Consider the following 18,737-nt stretch of genomic DNA (forward strand, 5'->3'; position numbering starts at 1 on the left):
TATACTTCCATGAAGTTGTTACAACAAGCAAACAGAAAGGACATTCTTGGGGGGGAGGGGAGAGAGGGAGGAGGGAGGGAGGTGTCGGTGACGGGCCATAATAATCATATACAGTGTATATTGACAAAATAAAAAAAATAAATAAAAATAAAAAAAAACAAAGGTAGAGTTACAGTTGTGTAAATATCACATATTCTGTATAACAGAGCTATTTCCAATTCCACGTCTTTGATTTACATAAATGATTCTTTTTAAAACAAATTTTATGTATAAGTCAGGATAGGCTAGCTAATATGCAATAACAAAAAACATCAATCTTTCAGTGACTTAACACAGCAAAAGTTGATTTCTCTTGCACATGTCCCAAATGAGTCACCAGGGAAGCTTTGCTTATGGTAGTCACTCAAAGCCCCAGATAGACAAAGATTCTTCCTTCCTATGCTGCTGCAATTGTGCACGAGCCTTCAGGTTGTAGCAGGGTGAGGAAGAGAACAAAGAGAATCACATATATGCTCTTCTGTGCTTTAGCTCAGAGGTGACACCGGTCACTTTGCTCTCATTTTCTTGGTCAGAGCCTGTGACATATTTGTCTAATTTTAATGGAGCAAAGACATGCAATCCTCCTATGTTCCCAGAAGGATTAGAAGACCAGAAATATTAGTGAACAATGTCAATCATATCCTCCAAGACAATTAACCTGCCTATTTAAGAGACATACTCCACAGAATGCCATTTGTTTGCAGCAGAGACAGCTGAAAGGATGAGTTGCAACATTTAACAATTTTCAGATCATTTGTCACATAGCAATTTTTTGTCAACTTCCCTACCTCACATATCTTCATTTCATAACAATCAGACAAATTCTCAAATGGCTACCAAATACAGAGAATGAATATAGTTCTCTAGCAAGTTTTAATGGGAATTACAGCTTCATGACACTGACTAGATTTCCCCGTAACATTCAGGGAAGATCTTCTCTTCTGCTGATTTACTTCAAGGGGCTTCAAGAGCTTTTGGCCAAATCCAGTTTCTGATTCTATTCCAGTAGAAATTCCATGATCTCAAACTATCCAGGGTCTCTTTAATTTTACTCTGATGATGTTCCCATAAACCTGAATATCAAAAAAAAAAGCTGTCATTTCTAACATGACTGTTTTTCTAAGAGTTGACATGGGGCTCAGCTACAGTTGTAAATATTCCAAAATGCAATTTATATCTCAGGACTGACATATCACTACAACTAAAAGACAGAAAGCCAGTAAATGAATCTAAAAGGAAATTCTTTAGCTCATCAACATTAACTTAGAACTGAAGTATAATCATGTTCATCAAGAACTTCAAATTTGGGGATACAAAACTATATAGACCATTTTTCAGAAAGGATCCTGGCATTTTGCTGTTCTCTTAACTCAGAGCAGGTGTATTTGCTCTTCCATTAACTGCTGTCATTTGTATTGGTCTGGGTTTTATACTCGTCAGTTTCATGCACCATGGTGTAAACATCTTTGCTAGTGATATCTTTTTATAATGATTATAAAATGATAAGAATGATACTTTGCACTGTGTACTTTTCTCCTAATCAGCTCAAAGCTTATGTCACAATCAATATGTTAGCTTTTATATTGCTGTCGCAAGCTTTCATTGACATTCTAACACAAGCAGCTGTCATAAACCAGCCAGAGAAGAATGGGGTCATTATGTTGGTCTTATTGATTTAAACTAAGTGAAAGTGGCCCATATGCCTTTAAGTCCTTTTAGCACAACTTCAGTTATAATTTAAAACTGTTTGTTGAGAAGAATGATAAGAGATTTAATTTTTTCTAATGTTTTTAAAACAATGTTTTTGTTCTTATTATAAAAATATGTAGCCACTGAATAAGTCTCAGAAGGATGAGTTATCTTAAGGGGATTTTTCTAGAAGTTGTAATGCTCTGCACTGAGCCTTCTTATAATGGAAGTTTGCGACCATGCACATCTTTGTGATGCTAATTGGTCCCAGTAGCGATTTCGTTGATGATCTCAATCTTGTAGACTCACTTCCTGAATGAAACACCCATATTTCCTAATTTACCCATTTCCCTTTACTTGGTTTATTTAACTGATTTGAGACTTTGAATTCACTAAGTTGCTGAAATTGTTTGTCTTAGTATGGGTTCTCTCAATGGAGAGCCTAAGACAAGAACTTGAATGCAGGTTATCTACTTAGGGGTTACCCCCAAAACAGGAGTGAAGAAGCAAGCAAATTAAAACAGGAAATAGAAAAAATCAATATAAAAAATGTGTTAGGTCCAATGGAGTTTTAACTCAAGAAGTGTGGAGAATGTGTTCCACAATTGCCTATTAGACAGATGGACACACACCAGCTCCCCTGGGGCATTGACACCCAGTATATTCCTGGACTGGGCTTATTCATAGGCTGAGCAGGAGCTAAGGCTTTGGAAAGGATCTCTGATAGGAAATGGGAAGACGCAGTGGGAGGTTTGATGCAGGATGCTCTCAGCACGAAGCTAAAATTTTATGAAACTGTGCCCTGAAGCTGTGGCTAAAGTCAGAGGTTGGCCAAAGGATGGGACATGAGCAACAGAAGTGTATGCTACACTGTAAGTTTGGTATTAATTTGGTATTAAATTTTGTATTAAATATTTACAATTAATTTATCATATTTTCTATGAAGCATATCAGTACACGTATAACATACTGACATGTACAAACTGAAATTTTTTCGAAAAAATGTGCAGTTCAAAGAAACTTTGTAACATGCCACCTCAGGAATTATGAGTTAGTCCTTAGACACCTTAGACATCATCTTGTTACTATAATTATGGAAACTGTGTAAACTCGTTCTTTTCATCATGCCTCTCCTTTACACTGGATGTTTGATACCCTTTGGGCAAAATCAAGAAGACCCTTAGCTGGTCTCTTGGAAAAATTCCATCTGTGCCTACCCTGTGCACAGACTATGGGTACAGAATCCTCCTCCTGGCAACAACACCAGGCTGCCCGAAACATCACACAGACACACAGGGCAGAGAACAGTTAATACATCTTTTTTCCCCCAGCTTTATTGAGGTATAATAGACAAATAAAAATTGTATGCATTTAAGATGTACAATGTGATGTTTTAATGCACATATACAAGTACATTGCGAAATAATTACTATAATCAAGCTAATTAACATATCCATCACCTCATGTAGTTACAATTGTTTTGTGTGATGAGAACACTCAAGATCTACTCTCTTAGCAAATTTCCAGTATGCAATAAATTGCTATTAACTATGGTCACCATGCTGTTCATTAGATCTCCAGAACTTCTTCATCTTATAAAGTTGGTACCCTTTGACCAACATCTCCCTATGAATTAATGTATCTTATTAATTAATGCATAATTAAATATATACAGATGCATAATTAGTGTATCTTGTCATGTTATTACATACCTTTAAAATTATGTTTTTTGCTCTGGGAATTGATTAGAAGTTGTTTCATATGTGGCTCACTTATGGATGTGTACAAACACACACAACATACTTTATCACACAATATTTGCATTTAAGGGTTATTGTGTCTGGTTTATGCCTATCTTTTAAGTTCCCCAAAGGCAGGGACTATATTTTGTTTATATCTCTATATCCTAGCACCCAGCCAGTGGAAGCAGAATAAATATATGTGGCATACAGAATTGTGATCTATCAAATGTCATGGAGGAGAAAAAAAGACAAAAAAATATTATTGAGTACTCACTGTACTGGAACTATATTAAATACTTCTTATAGATTACTGTACGTAATTCTCACAGTCACCCTGATGAGGTAGGTTCTATTATTAACCCTGTCTCACCAATGGGAAAACTGTGATTGAGAGAAATTTAATACCTGGTCAAAAGCCATAAAGTCAGTTAGTTGTGGACAGGATTTAAATCAAGGCATCTGGATAGCTGGCTTCTACAGACTCCCCTTAGAATATTTTATGGCTTCAGAGAAGGTTAGGGAGGCACAATGGTGTTCAGTATTTGGAAAGCCATTCCCTCTTGTAACACAAGGGCCCTTAATGCTCTCTTCTACTTGCTATACCTTCGCCAGTTTTTCACAAAACTGCACCTCAACTCTCACTGTACACCTTTCCCTGAGCCACCAGCTCCTCACTTGGCCTGTAGATCAATGCAGGCTCAGGGCCAAAACACTTTGGGGCTTTTGCACTAACTTCACAGTCAATTCAAATCTCTGGCATTCTTTTGCCTCATTTTTGGATTGATTCCTTTCCTCTGTGCCAGGTTAGCACCATTATCTCCTATTACCCTCAAAGGGTAATATTGCTTAGAATTACATAACAAAAGCAAAATTCTGAAAACACAGGGAGAACATGCTCTGATGGTTATTGTGATAATTGTGTCTTTCCTTCAGAAGCAGCATAACTTTGTAGTTATGAGCCTGGACTCCAGAGTCAGAAAGCCTGAGTTCGATTCCTGACTCTATTCTGTGGCCTTGGACAAGTTATTTAACCTGGCTCCTGGGCCTCAATGATCTCATCCATAAAATGGGGATAATAATATTATATACCTCATAGGGCTGTTCTGGGGATTAAATTAGTAATTATATATAAAACTTAGAACACAGTGCCTGGCACTTAATGAACTATGAATAAGGGTCTGAAAAAGAAATACAACCCCATTCAGGTGTACGAATGCTGGATCTTCCATTGATATGAGTGCAATACCATTCAAAAGTTCTTTAAACGAACGGAATTTGAACAGTCAACCCAAAACACATGATAAATTCACATGTGTCATTCTCAGTATGTAACTCTTAGAAGACAAACTATCATCAGCATTGTTCTGAAAAGTTTTTCATGAATTCTAATTCTCTGTCTCTCTCTCTCTCTCTCTCTCTCTATCTCTCTCTCTGCACCTGCAAACTATTACTTCAGAACTTTACTATTCCACTTCACTGGGATAAACATCATCTCCAGAGTTAATACCTAGACAAAATTTTCTGGGACAAAGAATATATTTACATCTAGAAGCAAATCTATGGAGTGTTTTATTCCCTTGTAAACACCCTGCCTGGGTCAGGCGGGACTTGTCCTCTATTCTTATCTATTTTCCCTTAACATTACCTGCCCTCACCATCTGCAAAAAAAAAAAAAAACACCTTGAAAAGATTAATAATTAATTTCAAAAAAGACACTTCAAACACTTCAAAAGTCAATGTAGGAGGTTGAAAACTCCACTAACTGGTTATGTAGTCACACTCCATATTAGTGACTCGATCATTTTCTTTTTTCTTTTTTTCTGTCTTGCAAAACAAAAAGTCAATACAGTTTTATGACAGCTGAGATATAAATGCATATGAGTTTAAGATATGCTGGTGTTAAAATATTTATTGGTTAAATCTGACAGTCATATTTATAGTCTTATCTCCAAAGACTTTTGAAGTAGATATTATTAAATACAACCTATATTCAGATGTTTTGCTCCCAGAATACATAATTGGCCTGTTTAGTTTCTTTGCACATACCTGTTTTAAGCTAAAGAATTTCAATAGCTTCTGAATAGTAAACTATATATATAAATAGTTTGCTATTTATATATATATATATATATATATATATATACATATATATATATATCTGTGGAATTGAGCATGCAATAAATCACTATGATTAACAGTTTTGGCGTTTCACAGAAATGACTAGCACTAACTATAGAACTGAAGATCTTCAACACAAGACACAAAACCTATCAGAAATTATGTTTTCCATTTTTTCAAACAAAATATCAGGTCATTTGGTCTACATATTCCTTCAAGTAGCTGTAAAAATGACTTGAAAATTATAAGCTATCAAATATTAGTAGTGTGGGTATTTGAAATCTTTCCAAACTCCAAAGAATTTAGTACATTCAACAAATATTTCAGGCGCCTAAAATGTACAAGATATTACCCTAGTCTCTCTTAAGATAAAGCAAGCTAATAACAGTAATTAACATTTACAGGGTGCTTACTTTGTGCAGGGATTAAGTACATTCCATGTGATAACTCATTTAATTTGCCCCATAACCTAAGGATAAGGTGGTATTATTTCCCCATTTAAAAGATAAGAAAACAAAGCCCAGACAGGAAAATAATTTGCTAGAAGTCACACATCTGGTAAAGGTAGAACTAGGACTTGAACCAACACTGTCTGACTCTAAAACAGCCTTCTTTAGAATTTATTTTGGCTCTTGAGGAGCTTTCAGTATAGTGGGAGAAAGAAAGGGATTAGAACAAAATATATATGTAATCATAGAGCAATCCGTAATGTGTAGAAGTAAAACCGCTAAGGAGTTGAAATAAAGGAGGAATTACACCCATTTTCATCAAAACTGAAAAGTCTTATTAAAGGAAGTGGCATATTGATTGGCACATTATAGATGGTTTATGTTTAAGGAGTTGGAGCTGGCTACAGGCATTCTCAGCAGAGGGAAAAGTGAAAGCACAGGCACAGAGCTGGGGTGACATGAGCGACGTTGTGGGAGAAAGCAAGTAGCTTAGGTAAAGATACAGAAAGAGCAGCTAATGGGAAGTCAGTCTGCAAGGATAAAATGAGGTTTAAATTTTTTTGAAGAATATTAAATGCTAAATCAAAGAGTTTTGGAGCCTAGCAATACCATGGTTTTGAGAATTTTTTAATGAGTAAAATGATGAAAGCACTGTTGGGGAATATTTATCTAGCACCAGAGTATTTTTATATTTATTATTTATTCCACTCCTAGTTTCAAACTATATAAGGTGAAATATCTATACTAACAACAGAAAATAAGAAAAGGAAAAAAGGGGGTGAGATGTACTTTAATTAAGACTGAGGAGGAACCAGTTATTATAATAGCTAGTAAGTTAAATCTGAATGGGTGGTTTGCAGGATGCACTGGGCAGAGGAGAGCCTGTGGGCATTGGCTCCACTCCTTGGCCACACTTTAGAATCACCAGGAACACTTTCCATCTCTACTCCCACGGCCCATCCCTGATCAATTACATCAGAATCGCAGAGATTCCAATCCAGATGTCAGTATTTTTTCAGGCTACCAGAGAGATTTTATTGTGCGACCAAGACTGAGAACTATTGTTCTAGTAAGTTAAGTAATGAGGACTTGACCTTCAGGGCTGACAGTAAGAATGGAAAAAAGGGAAGGGATCTGAAAAAGAGTATGAAAGGAAAATCAATACTTCTTCTTGAACGTGCTGGGAAAATTGTTCCCACAGCTCAACTCATTTAAAAAAAAAAATCTCCTTTCACACAAGATAAAGAATTTTGGGAAATCTGACATGCTTGGTCAGGACATAGGGCTTCATCGATAGCAAGGCTAAAGGTGGCCCGGGCAGGTCACTCATGTTGCAGGGCCTCATGCTCCTCGGCCTCATGCTCCTCATCTGCACACTAGAGTCATTAACACCTCTCCTATGCTCTTAACGGAAGGTTTTAAGAATATCAAATGCAATAATACAGAAGAAAAAACTTGTTACATGAAAAGGCAGCACTATGGTTATGTAAGCTATTACTTTTAACAGAATTATTCTTAGGAGGTTCACATTAAACTTATCATTTCTACTTCCTGGATGACAAACTTACTTTGTGATTCCATGGTGTGATCCACAAAACACCTTTTGAAGTTGTTTCTGGAATTTCAACAGATTGCATCCCAAATTCTAGAGCTACTGGCTGTGCTCATTGCTCTGCCAACAAAGTTGATTCTTTTGATACCTCACTTTAAATAACAGCAACAACAAAAGCTGAATATTTTGATAATCACTTATAGATTCAGTTATTGGCTACCTTTGATCCACTGAGTAACTGGACTGGCAACAGCCAATGGTGTTTCCTCCCTGTTGTCTCTGTGAGCCTTGCCTGTGTTTTACGTGGTAACATTCAAACTGGCTGTAAGAACAGGCAGTTACCCTACCTTTTGCCTACTGACCGTCATCACTCTAAGTTGTTTTCAAATAAATTTCAATGTGCTGTCAAATTTTAATTGATTCATTTTCTGTTATATTTTTACCAGCTATAAGAGAAAAGGATTAGAAATGGAGCGAAATGAGTTTGAGCTGCTCCCTTTAAAAATGCAATACAACTGCAACTTGCTACACCCCATTACCCTTGGAAATCCTATCCAGTCTCAAAATTATGAATATTAATTATTTCATACAGTTCTTTATGTTCCCAAAATGTTTCACAATCACATTTAGTTAATCCTCATAAAATCCCATTGAGGCATGTTAGTGCTAATATTCTTGTTCCATAGCTAGAGAAATCAAGGTTCAGAAAAGTTAAATAATGGTATAAATGATCGAGCAAGCCCATTGAAAAGTGAGATTGGAAGTCTGTGTAGCCCCTCTCTTTTCTGCAGCTCACTGCCTCCCCTAAGAAATTTTCATGTTAAAGTGCTTCACTGGACAAATTGTCTTTCCTATAATTCCAGGGCCGTATTAGGCCCCAAAATCTTTATATTTGATAATACATCCACTAAGTAATCAAAGACAGAACTTTTGAAAGGTTACTTAAGTCCTCTGTAATTCAAGCATCTTTGTAAAAAAAAAAAAAAGGTACTGATCCAGAAAACTGAGAAACTAGATCTAATATAATTCCTGAATCAAACACTGATTCACACTGTTGAAGTGGTAAGCAGAAAGCAAAATGACAGGGCCAGATCAGGGAGAAATTTATAGATGTGAGTGAAGTCTGTTTTCCCTGTTTGGCATTACTTTCCTATTTCTTCCCTCCCAACTGTATCAGTGTTTAACCAACAAAATGCATTTATTCAACATACTGTTTACCGGGTGCCTATCATGGGTCAGGTATTTCATGAAATACTGGAAGTATACAAGAATGAATAACAAATACACCACCCTTATCCTGTGGTTCACAGCTTAGTAAGGGAGATAGACACATAAGCAAATAGCTCAGACTACAATGTGCTATACACCGGTGCTGAGTTGGGAGGAAAAGCGGGGTGGGAACACACAGCACGCACCAGCTAACTCTGCTTGAGGACGTGGAGAAGGTCTGCGATAGAAGCCTCTCCCAGCTGGGCCTTAACTGAGTGAGCAGCAGTTTGCCACAGAGAGGAAACAGCACATTTTTTAAAAAGTGACATTCTTTCTGAGGGTGCTTACATTCTAACAGGATTCTAAATCATAACTTACAAGAACAAGTAGTGTTTTCCTAAGCTGGAGCTTTCTCTGCCACTTTCTCCGAACAACCAATACTCAGCATTTTCTATTTCCCAGCCTGTCTCAGTAGTAAGGGACCATGGAAACATCAGACAGTGAAAAGATGGATGAACATGAAGTTGGGAACCCCAAATTCAAGGTCATTTGTTGGGGACAAGAGAAAGAGAAACGGAGACATAGAGACAGAGAAGATATAGGAGGAGATAAGAGAGAAACTGCATTAACAAAATAATTCTCTTGAGTGTGATCACATTAGGTCTGGGCCTTATGAGGTTATTGTATCACATGGATTAATGATTGTGAGAGTGCTTTGTAAAATGAAGAAACTATACAAATACATGCCATGATTATTAAGAGTGAGCTTCAGGCTGTAATGGAGATGGGTCGCGTCCCTGCCAGGTCCGAAGGCAGCTGTGCTCCAGAGCTGCCCTGTCTGAAGAGAAGATAGAGATGAGAAGAGTGCTGGGAAGACCCGAAGGAGCATATGTGTGCACGGGGGTGTGACCTCCTTCGTCTCTGTTGCATTGCAGAGAGAATTTCCTGTGCAAGCTCAGCCATAGCCCGCCTTTCCTACAGGATATCAAGCTCCAAGTTTACAGTTCCTATCAGGGAGTCTCTTTGTTTGAACAAAGGCTCATTTGTTAGGAAGTGTCACAGATCAGCATGTATCAGATGCAAGATTGAATGTCCCTGAAGCACAAAGACATGCAAAGCTATGCCAGGATACCAGCAATGGGGCTTTTCACCATGAGAAAACAGATGGTCAGAATGAAAAAGGCCAGTCTTTATGGAAAAGAAATTCTTCCAACCAACCCTCACCCCAGTGCCGCCCTCCCCCTCTTCCCCCCTCCCTGCACTTTTCTTTCACTTCGTTGCACTGACAGGGAAACATTCGATATGCTGCAACATCATCTGATGTTTGTGTCCTTTTAATTAAACCAAGAGATCTGGAATAGGGATGCCCTTGTCTTTGCAGAGAAATGATTTTAAAAAGAAGATAATAGAACTTCTTTTTCTTCAGGCTTGCAAGAGGCTTGTGTGTAATTTGTCCTTTGCAAGAGCAATCAAAGATAACCGGTGCGCAATTGATTACGGGCTTTGTGTCCTTTTAATTACTTGTTTCTACACACTGGTTTAGTTACATGCTGAAAGCAGATCCATCTGAGTTCTCTCTAAGCTGTAGTGCTTTCTTTTGCTTACATGGTTTAATAATAAAGCTATTAGTAAGCCACCACCACATAGAACAATCCTATCAGACTTGGATAGATCTTGAATCTTGCCTTTCTTTATTGTTCCAATAGGCTTTAAGATGTTTTTATGGAAAACAAGGTTAAAGAATACTACATCATTGATTAACTATAGAAAAATATCCTGCAATTTCGGGAGAGTAAAGTCTTCCTTACTCCCAAAGCAGAGTTCACAGGACAGAAAAGTTAGAATTTATATATAAGGTTTCTAATTTGTTTTTTTTTTAATTGACAATACAATTTTTTTAATTGACAGGAATACATTTTTTCTTTCTTTTTAGTTAACACTAATCTATAGACTTGTAAACTGAATTCCTTTGATAAACCATAGCAAAACAACTAGAAAGTCAGCACAATGCATAAACCAAATTTTTTATTGTTTATATTCCATGCACTAAAATGCTGGCAAATCCACAAATGCCAGATGAAAATATAAGAACAATTTTATTATTTTAAGTTCTCTACCTAAAAGGTGAGACAGTAAAAAGGAAGCTTTATAATGGCAAAAAACTGACTAAATCTCTATACCACTATTTACTTACTTACTATTAATGCCCTGAAGAGAAAGAAAAGCAAATGTTGTAACCATGTAATAGAAACCTATCTAATTTTAAGATTTAAACTCTGAGACTACAGCTGCTGAAATAGGAAATTAATGGAAAGCTTAGCCAAATTTGTGATCCCTTCTAAGGACTCTAGATTTAGGGGCCCAGCCTCCTGCTTTATCAAATCTCCATAGACATGAACTCCCTGAAAATGGTGAAACTACCTCAAACTCTGAGAAAATCTCTGAGTCTAGATGCCCACCCACCTGCCATGCTCTCAGACCCTTTATGCAACATTTCTGCCATGGCGATAGATTCCTCCTCCTTCTTGGCAACATCCTCTTCTTTACAGACATGTATTTGCCTATCAGGTACTCAGTGTATGCTCAGCAATGTGGGGAAATATAGAAATTTACCCTCTTTGATGCACTTTTTTTTCTGGTAAGGAGTTCATAGTCTAGGCAGAGAAATGAGTCTCAAATAAGTGAAATAGTGAAAAATAAACATTATGAGTTCTGACACAGAGAAGAAGGAAATCAGAACACAAAGAACATACTCTCATGGACTATGCAGGACTTACATTGTGCAGAAGCATAAACAAGGTAGACAGCAGATTAGGGAAGGCAAAGAATAGAGAGAAAGCATTCCAGCTTTCTGGCATGGGTTTATGAGGCAGCAATGAGTAGGGCAGGAGGTATGTACACATTGGGAGAAGAGAAAAAATGAAGAACTGTGGATTGGATTAGGCTGATTGCAAAGAATATTAATGCCAGAGATTCTTTTTTTAAAATAATGTATTTATCCAGTGACTTCTATATGATAAGCACTGGAGATTATAAAAGGGATAAGTCATAGTATCCACCCCGCATGAAACTCATGATCAGGTATAAAAGACAAAATGGGCAAAGTGAGCACTGAGTCACCATGTATCTACATGCCACTCTAGCTGATCTTCATACTTACATTAATAAATTAATATTGCTTTTTTGATATGTTTATCTGATATTGAATGTAAGGTATTATCTTGCCGATAGTAGTAACACATGTATCTACGTTATGTTCCTCCATGTGGATTATTAGTACCATTTGATGAATTCTACCGTGTTTCTCCCTTCTTCCCCTTTCCAACTACTTGCTTTCTTCAACATTTTCTGTCTCCATTATCACAGAATTTCATTTAGCTCTTATTGGAACTCTCCTCTGATGTTTCACGTTACCAGAGTTCTTCCACAAGGTTCAGTCATTTGTATATTTCTCAAAACAATTAAAGATTTGATTATACATATGCACGGGACCCTTAGAATACTGGAGTGTTGATGGGAAAACTATAGCAACCTGATCTTTGGGAAAACATACTTTAGTACTATAAATACATGACCTAATGAAATGTATGTCTCAGCACTGCATTTCTACAGTTCTATAATACAGTTATGAGCAAAGCACTATGGGGGTGCAGAGTGAAGGGCAACAAGCAAGGATATGGAGGAGAATTGGATATATATCTCCTGAAGTTTAAATGTAAATTTTCTTTGGGTGCAAAATGAGTATTCTGTGTAGCGTAACCTAAAAACGGTTAAGTCCCCATCTTTTTTGCTTCTCTTCCTTGGGCGAATCCTCTTCTAAATTATTTAGAAATGCCATATTTCTGATCTCTTTCCCTTACAAATGCCCGCCCTACAGAACGTACATTGTCGGTGGGCTCTGATGCAAATCACTTCGCAGCAGAAGCCACTCTGCCATTATACTCTAATTTGCAGCCAAGCTGGCTTTCAGCTGGTGCCTTGTCCTTGGGCTATCGTTCACTGTCAGGGCCTCTCTGGGGTGTGCCAGCTGTTCTCTTAACAACAGAGAAAGAGGAAAGCAGTCATATGTCACTGATTTCCAAGAAAAGCCTGCCTTGGCTGCCATTGTTCCTCTTTGGTTCTGGAACCTAAAATCATGTAGCCATGATCAGAGCCGCTGCTGGGCAAATTTAGGAAGTACAAAATATTTTCCTTAGTTAATATCCATTTTTCCCTTTCCAGTTCTCAGGCTGAACCCAACAATTTCAGAACTTGCTTAGGCTATCTTCTCTAGACAAGAATTCAATCTATATACCAGTGATTTTAAACAGAAAGGCTAATACTTAACCCCAAAATATGCCTCACGTGTGTGTATGTACACACACACACACGCACACACACACACACACACACACACACAAATTTGCATACAATTTCAGGTAATTTACAAAATTCTCCCTGAAGTGAGCCTTGGTTAAGAACCCATTTCAATTTTCTTTTCTTCCTCTTTCTTTTCTATCCCCATCCTTTTTTTCATTTTTCCCACTTCATTCTCTAATAGGTATAACTTTCTAATCTAAATCACAAGAAAGTGTTCAAAAAAGGTTTTAAGATATTATTTTTAATTTCTATTTACTTTTTTTTTTTTTTCCTTTTTGTCTTTTTTCGTGACCGGCAACAGATCGCAACCCTCAGTGTCGCGCCCGTACCGGACCGGGACCGGCCACGGGATCGCAACCCTCGGTGTTGTGCTCGCACCTCGCTCAGCCAGCAAGCGGCCGGTCTACATGTGGGATCTGAACCCTCGGGCGCCACCGCGCTTCCCAAGCGGCGCACTATAGCAGTGCACCACCGGGCCGGCCTAATTTCTATTTACTTTTTAAGAAAAGGATCAGTAAAATAACTGACTATAGCACTTCTTGAAGCCAAACTCCAACTGAAAGGAACCATGGGTTACTTCTACATCCTCTGCTCACACAGCTACTGTTGAGACAACTGCAACAAATTTGTTTTGAGAAACTTTGGGCATGACTCATAAGGAATTCTGAGGAGAAATTTTATATTTTTCTTCTTTTTCAGGGTAATTAAATATCAAGTTGGAGAGACTAATGGTTAAAATTCCCTTCCCTTTAGACACTGAGGAATGGTTATCCAATTTTAACAGCTGCCGACCGCCTCCCAATGATGTTTTCAAGAAGCAGCATTTGTTTTCCAGCACAGCTGCAGGTGGTGCTTGCTCAACTGTAGGCAAGATTCTAAACACCAGACTTGGTGTTCTCTCTCTGCCTGGCGGCATTCGGTATGTCTCTGGCCTTCTCCAGGCAAGGAAAAAAATTAAATTAGTTAGAAAGGTTAGTGAGAGTATACCACAGATAAATCCATATGCAAAATTAATGAGAGCTAAAGAAAGTCTTTTTAAAAATATGGTGTGCTTACATTGCCAGCCCATTCCACATACCAAAAAGTAATAAATATATCATTGGAGTATTTCATAAGATGGATTAGCTCTAAGATCCTGATTAATTCCACCTGTTAAAATATTTTAAGTGATCTTCTCACTTCTGTAATAAACTTTAAAAAGAAAAATTGAAAAAATGAGCAATTACATTGAGTCAAACCTTAGCCAGTATTGGATCTTTGTTAGGATCTTGAAAAGAATTAAGCAAGAAAAATCTTTTGAGGCCCTAGAGTGGAGAAGTCTGTGTGTGAAGGAAGATGAGGCCATATCAGTCCCACATTCTAAAGCTGAAATGATAAAAACATAACATACGTGCTACTACATTCCCATCCATGCCTATTTTAAATGTTTCTAATTGATTATGACATATTTTTCTGCTTAACACAGTCAGAATTCTTCTGAACACAGTTAATAGGCATTCTCTACCGATTGTTTGGAAGTGACAGATGAGATAAAGCTCATTTGCTATTTCTGTGCTAGATCATTGATAGAGTCACCCAGCTATAGCAAATGCAGTAAAATTACCCAAGTTTTTTATTGGATAGAAAGACCAGCATCCAATGTAACTGCATCCCCACACCATGTGACTGGAGCAAGGGTTGTAAACCACGGCCTGTGGGCCAAATCTGGCCTGCCAACTGCTTTTGTAAATAAAGGTTTCTAAGAACAGCAACACACCCATCTGTTTATGTATTGTCAATGACTTCTTTTCCTGCTTTGGGTTACATAAACAAATAACCCAACAAGCTAGTTTGAATTGGAGTTTTTCACTTTCACTCAAAATGACATATATTCCAGAATTTTAGATTCTGGTTTGGCCTCCAAAGACTCCAGAACTTTCTATAACACAAGAAAAAGCAAAATAAGAGCATATGATTGGCTTATAGATCCCAGTGGCATTGTTTTTGAGAGCCATGGATACATGTTCTCACCCCTGAAGACAGATATAAAACATGATAAAAAGTTAGGAATTTTGTTTTGTTTTGTTTTCCTTCCTGTTTCTCTTTCTTCCCATCAACTATTCCTAAACTGAGATTTAGGCATGGCTTTTACAAATCTTGTGAAGCTTTTTCTAAGACAGAGAAGCTTTTACAAATCTTGTGAAGCTTTTTCTAAGACAGAGAAAACTACTTGCTGGTAAGTTACATGATCAAACACCATGCTAAACCTGTTTGCCATTCTTCCAAGTGGCCTCGCCAGGAGGCTCACTTATGCTCTAAAGAGTATGTCAGTTAACACAGTACCACATTGTCATTATAAATCTAGAGTGTTAGCTGCTGCATGTATTCATGTTTAAGGGAACTCTAATAAATTATGTGTAATTCTCTCAACAGCATTCTGTTCTCAACTTACTCCTCATTATCTTTATAAAGAACCAAATCAAAATAATTCCTTCAGGAGTTTTAAAGACATAAAAACAGAGAAGGGGAGTACAGAATTAACAGCTTTATACTTTCCCAATCACAACTTTATTTATTCCTCATAACATCCTGTGACATAGAAATTATTATGTTTATTTTATTGAAAGTCTCCTGACATGAATGAACCCAAAGACAATTAATTGGTCACTACTGTGATGACTAACTTGACTGATGAAACCTCATTCTCATCCCTAAAGAATGTTTTCTACAGAGAATCATTCCTCTATTGCTGTGCAATGTCAGAGGGGGTTTTTTACCCCCTCATTATTTCAAAATTCTAATAGAAGAGAAGAAAATGGGGGGAGTAGAAGTGGAAAGGGGAAAAGATTAAAAGAAAATGTTGGGAAAAGAGGCAATACATAAAGATCTGGGAAAGGGAAAAGAGGAAAGAAAAGCGTTATTTTTCACTCCATAATTACTATTAAAGCATCTCCTTAAAAGATATTCCAATTCCTAGTTAAGCAACCAGATAAAATCATGTGTGTGCCAGGTATGAACCGTTATGCGTTTTACAATCTCTCTAGTGCATATGTTGGAAGGATAATAAAGGCTTTTGATGAGAATTTCAATGAATATGGTGGCAGTCTGGCATTATTTAGTCACGCCATACCTAGCACACACAGGACAGATTTCTGACAAGTTTTGCTGTAGCAAGAACAAAAGGATTCCAGATAGGAAATTTCTGCTGGGGCTCTGTAGCTGGGTCTACTGGGAAGACTGCAAAGTCAGTTTCGGCAATACAGCATAGTAGAATGGCCAACTGCTCACCTCATATGTCTGCTCCTTTGCCACAGTTCCAAACCATGGCCCAGCTCACCATAGAGGGCAACATTGCTGGGGAGCAAAAGAATAGCAGAGGCTCTGCAAACAATGATGAAGACTTTGACAGCAGTCCACTGGAGAGGACAAGAGGTCAGCGACAGGCTCTGCCTCTTCAAGAGGTGTTTTCCAAGTGACTGACAAATGCTCAGTGTTTTCATCCCTGTTTAGCAAGAAGGGGGATGAACCGCAACCCTATTCCACTGAGTTTTAATAGCAGACAGACTTGGTGGATATCACTGAGGTTTATTCAGCTTTATTCAGCACATTCTCCTGCCAACTGAGCTTCAAAGCATCACTGTTGGACAAAACCAGCACAGATATCACACAAATAACGTGATGGCTCTTGCTTTTTTCCCAGTACCACACTTCCCAGCAAAGTGCAGTTTTAACCACATGATAGTGCAATGGAGAGCTTTCCTTTTTTTTATGCCAATCCAGACTGATCAATCCATACCGACAGTTAAATTGCTTTCTGTTCAGAATGATTCCAGGTCCTCTTTTCTTTAGCAGAATTTGCTAACCTCTAACCACTATTGCTTTTCTGCATTGCCTCTTCCAGCAGTTCCAAGGTAGTGGTGAAGAGACTTCATAGCCTGGAGCCCAACTACCTGTACTTACATTCCGGTGCTGCCACCATGTAACCTTAGGCAAGTTAATTAACGGTTTATTCATCTATACAATGGGGAAACACTGCCTTGTAGGATTTTTATGAAGTTTAGTGAGCTGTGCAGTCCAAGCACGTAGTAGAGTGCCTTGAATAGTATAAGTTCTATCTATACATGTCTCTCTCTCTCTCTCTCTCACTCTCTCTCTGTCGTATATGAGTCTATATATGTTATTGTAATCATTCATTTTAATTATCAGAATGTTTTACTCTCTCTCTCTCTCTCTCTGTCGTATATGAGTCTATATATGTTATTGTAATCATTCATTTTAATTATCAGAATGTTTTATGATGGTCATTTTAAAACATCTTGTGGAAACTTCTTATTTTCCCTTTGTATTTGGCCTGGCAGCCTTTCCTGTAGAACTAAATACATGCAGCAGCCACCTCCCCTCCCCTTTACCAATGAGTTGTGACTTCTGACCCATTTCTAATAGAGAGCCTCCTGGCTCCCTTGGATTCCAACATTAGGTGGTTACTATTTCCTTCCATCCCGCAAAGCAGTATACTTCCTTTTAGATCTAGTAGTAAGAAAGAAAATACAAGGTGGGGAAGTGCAGTTGAAAAGAAATGAAAAAGAAAAAAATAACTAGAGGTATCTCATGCTTTCCTGGTTAGAAGATTATGGTATGTCATTTTGGTGGTTGAGATTAACCATCTGTTTCATACTTAGGTCACTTGCACTAGGAAAAATAAAATAAAAACAGAAAAGAAGTGCAATTCTTTTATCTTCAGATCCTATTTTAGTGCAGCTACACATACTTTTATACTCAGCAGTTGATAAACCTTAAATTGTTAAATGGTTTTAATAGAAAACTGGATCCTTAAAAAAAAACATGGCTCAATTATCCCTGCAAATTGCAACACCATCTTCTTGAGGCTCTCTGTGTATAGTGGCCGGTGTTCACAAAGCAATGCCTTCAGCTAAAGGAGTTGTTTATGCATTGGTATTTAATATCCCTGCCATTCTTAATCATGAAAAAGGAAATGACTGCAAATCAAGGTACATAGAGAAGAAAAAAATAAAAGAATAGAAAAGGAAGGAAAATGCCCCTGATGTGCTCAAGACACATTTCAGTGTGAAATCCTCATCATCCTTTCCATTCACTATGAATTAAGCAAGTGGCGCATGACGTGCTGAAGTTGGATCAGCAGTACGAGCTGTACAGATGTGCCCATCTGGTATGCAGGTGTTTGCACAGATATTCCGCAGCCAAACTTGCATAAGGCAGCATTTTTGTGGAACTGGCTTTACACTTGTACAGGGAAAGAAAGAGAGGAGGACCACCCACTGATAATAAATGGTGCCACTTCTAGGTTGACCACATACCCTCAAAGAGTGGTTCTTAAATTTCATATGCCTCAGAATCACGTGGGCAACTTTATAAAAGTGCAGAATCCTGAGTGTCTCCTGCAAGAGATTTATGTTTGCTATACCTATGGTATAATCCAGGAATATGTTTTCAACAAACATTCCAGGTTATTCTAATATAAGTGTCCCTTGGTCCACACTTAAAGAAATAATACCCTAATGCATAGAGTAAAATAGGTAAAAAAAAAAAAAAAAAAAAAAAAAAAAAAACTTGAAAAAAAAA

General features: G+C 37.6%; 1 pseudogene; it reads left to right on the plus strand.

Moving 5' to 3' along the window:
• Positions 1 to 16,408: 16,408 nt before the first annotated feature.
• LOC103596752 overlaps positions 16,409 to 18,737 on the plus strand; it is a 24,330-nt pseudogene continuing 22,001 nt past the window's right edge.

The sequence above is a fragment of the Galeopterus variegatus genome, unplaced genomic scaffold (assembly GCF_000696425.1).
Source record: "Galeopterus variegatus unplaced genomic scaffold, G_variegatus-3.0.2 Scaffold2100, whole genome shotgun sequence".
NCBI classification, from domain to species: domain Eukaryota; kingdom Metazoa; phylum Chordata; class Mammalia; order Dermoptera; family Cynocephalidae; genus Galeopterus; species Galeopterus variegatus.